Raw genomic sequence first — 3,876 nt, 5'->3', positions numbered from 1 at the left:
ATAAATTTAGGCAATGTGAGATTGACTATGTAGTAAGTGTTTTGATGTTGATCACATTGATGCCTATCATTGTTTACTAAATTATTAAATATTAATAAAATAAGAAATACTAAAATAAATAGGTTTTAGAAATATAGATTTATTTTGAGATATTTTTAGGTAAAAATTTATTTCATTAATATCATTTGTAAATATACATTCTTACATGTTCTAGACATTTATATCTTACTTGATACTAATAACTATTATTTCATAGATTAAATCAGAATTGATTCACGATATCTATTTAAAAAGAGTGAAGGGATAATATATGGGAGGTTGGGAGGAATCAATTTATGTACAACTTTTCTTTTGTACTAATATATTGTTTCAAGTGACTATATTACTATGACCATAGATTATTTTCCTCTTAAATGTTTTCAATTAATTATTATGATATTTGATTTGGCTATGTGAGTGGTTGGTTAATACATTCACATTGTGTGGAATACTTTATTAATAAAAACGTTTCTTAGGATTTGGGATTTATATGGCTTTTTAGAATAAGCTCATTGTTCCATTATGTCAATAAGGTTACTTTTAGTTGTAAATGCTTTGAGATATATTGTTTGAATATGTCATTTTTTTTTATTAAGATAATATTTTCAATTTTCAATTTTTATTCTTGGTATACAAATATTGTTTCTCACGTGCTACGTGTGATCTCAGCAAAAAAAAAAAGAAAAAGACAAATTTATGGTCATGATTCTTGTAAAATAAAGTCATAGTTCCTAATTGACAAGGGGACTATGAACATCAAAGGTATGATTATGAGTTCATAGTTCATGAGGGTCAAAGTTCTTGAGGTCATAGTTACTATGCGTCATAGTTCCTAAGGGTTAAAGCTCTCAAGTTCATAGTTATTGTATGTCATAGTTACTATGGTCATAGTTCTTGATGGTCATATTTTCTATTGGTTAGAGATCCCAATGATAAGAAAGCTCATAAAATTTCTTCAATGAGAGTCGATGAAGTGCTCGTTACAAATTGAGAGGGAGGGAAATATAAATAGAGAGAGAGAGAGACTAGAAAATGTGTAAATGGGAACAGAGATATAGAGAGTGTTGGCAATAAATTAGGCATAATGATATAAACAACAATTACATCCATATGATTCCATTCCATCAAATTCCACAATACGAGGGTTTTCAAATTCCATAAAAGCAATGTTTTCAAATTGTACAAAAGTAATGTCTTCAAATTTCACTTCAATATACATCGAAAAACATCGCCAACTTGTGATGCATGGTCAATATGGTGTGTTTACTCACATTTTCTAATTATGCGCTCAAATTTGAACTCACTATGTTGGAGTTTCCACATTCCACATTGGTAGGGTTTTGAAATTCCGCAAAGCTAAGGTTTTCAACAGTGCATAAGACTAACATAGTTATATTTCCTAATAATGCACACACACTTTTGAGCAATGCTAATCAGGTAGCCTCGTTGGGGTCCTATTTGGTAGCTTGGGCCTTACAGAGCCTAGACAACAAGGAACATGTGTGAACTCCTAAGAACAAGCACACATTATTGTGGGCATGTGTTCCTCATGATAGCCCCATTTCCAATTCTGGGGTAAACACTAGTTTTCTCAATTGTGCATAGTCCTTCTCAAACTCTCATTATAGAATTTCTCACAACATTCCTTCATACACTTCATGCTAAGTGTTTTCTGATTAGTTTACATAGTTTCTTTCTTTTTTCACATATGTGATTCCACAACCACTTGCCACATGCTTATTTACAATATAAAAATAGAGTGCTAAGTTATTTCCTCATGATTATTCCCTAATTACAAAAGCCTCCATCATGTTTTGGTTGATTTCTTACACTTGTTTGAGAAACTTCCACATATTTAATTTTATATATCTATATATTACTCTTTTATGTTTATCTCATCATTCTAGATTTTTCATGGTTATGAGCATTGCAATAGGTTATCATCATTCATTTCTTTAAACCCCATTTCTTTATACTTATTTTTCTATCTTCTCATAGGTTTGTATTCTTTGAGGGGTAAGTTTGTTCCAGTTTTGACTTCATTCATATGTAATTGAAGGAAATAAAATACTATTTCTCATTTATAATTTCTCTTATTTCAAATTGAATTTTTATATTGTTCTTCATCTATCTCAATGATTTCAACGTGGAAGAATTAAATGAATCAACTTGTACGGTCTTTTTTATCAATGGGTCCTAATTTGAAAATTTTATGTATGAATTCTTCCAGATCCATTTTGAGCCATTAAACGATTTTGTCTATGGTAAAAAAAAATATCGTTTGTGCGATACCATCTGGTACTTGAAGTTTTTATGCAAAATTTATGCCTCTTGCAAGTTGATATACCATACTGACCACCATTATACAAATCAATGCCATGTTAATCCCTGTTACTCATGCATATGGGGCTAGCCATGTGTGGAATTTTAAAAAGACTATCGAAGGTCCAAAATCATAACTCTAGTTGAGGTTTGAGGGAGTCAAACCTTTCATATAGTTAGCTATTGGTTTATGTTAAATACTAGGCCACCAGGAGGAGTAGGGATTACATTTCATGTTATTATATTATCTTCCATATTTGAGCAAAGAAATTGTGAGTGGGATGTTAGAGAGAATAAAAAAGGGCTTGAGATTTGTAGAAGCTTTATAAGCCATAGGTCTTAGGTAACTCTATAAAGAGTACCTCTTTCTTTGTATCTACACATGTTTCCATACTAGAGAATAGAGATCAAAACAACCTCACCTTCTAGCTAGGTTTCTCCCGTAAGGGTTTCCCAAGGGAAAATTTGTGCTTATTTTGGTTAGTGTGTGTATTTATTTTCAATTTATATTTCTTGAATTTCAGCTAATTTATATTTAAGCATACAAACAATAAATAAAGAATCTGAGATCTAAAAAGAATTAATATTCATAGTAAAAAAATTCAATATTTGTCAGATCTATTATGATGAATTCTTCCAATGGAATATCCACGATAATTTAATGATCATCTCCACATGTTGCTTGAATGAATAGTGTCTTCTTTACTACCACATGTTACGTCGATCAGTTTAACATATTATGTGATTGTATGTTACATCATCTTTGATGTCCTTTTCTTAATGTCCATGGTTAGGCTTTCATCTCCATTCTTCCTATCTTCAAAATGCAACATCCTCAAAGCAAGAAAGTCCAATAACCATTAATTAAGAGTTACGATCAACAACCATCTTGAATCCATTTTATATTTCAACCCATCATTCATATCAACTGGAATTGGATTTTCAAACTCTCCCATGATCATGAAAACTAAGAAAAATTTCAGTAAAAATCACATCATCAGAGTTTTGTCGGCGCGTGTCGAACCATATAGTGTGGTTCATCACTAGGACAAGATAAAGAACCAGATATTAGCATCGAGTTAACTAGATGGAGAAAAAATTTAATCGTTATAATGTAACAATTAGATTTGACTGAATAAATAATATTTTAATATAAGGAAATAATTGTTAGAATATAGTTGTTAATATTGGCCACAATTGCCAAGTTGTTACTCTCATTAATCATATCAAAAGATTCTATTATGAGGACAAGTATAAAAGACAAATAATACATAAAATAATTACTAAAATTTATTTTCCCACACATTACAACTATTTATTGGTCGTATCTATATTCCATTGCCCTTGTAGCACTAAATAAGGCTCCAAATTCCTTTATCCTCCCTTAATTAACTATATAAACCTCATTGTGTCTAAAATGTAATAATAAACCTTTATATTCAACTAAAGTTACTCATATTCATGAAGTCATATAATTCAATTTACTTTTGTTTTTTGAATGGTTATACACATTTA

Source organism: Pinus tabuliformis, chromosome 4_2, assembly GCF_031772625.1.
Source record: "Pinus tabuliformis cultivar Carrire ecotype Pingquan chromosome 4_2, CPIR1, whole genome shotgun sequence".
NCBI classification, from domain to species: domain Eukaryota; kingdom Viridiplantae; phylum Streptophyta; class Pinopsida; order Pinales; family Pinaceae; genus Pinus; species Pinus tabuliformis.
This window is presented reverse-complemented; position numbering follows the sequence as displayed.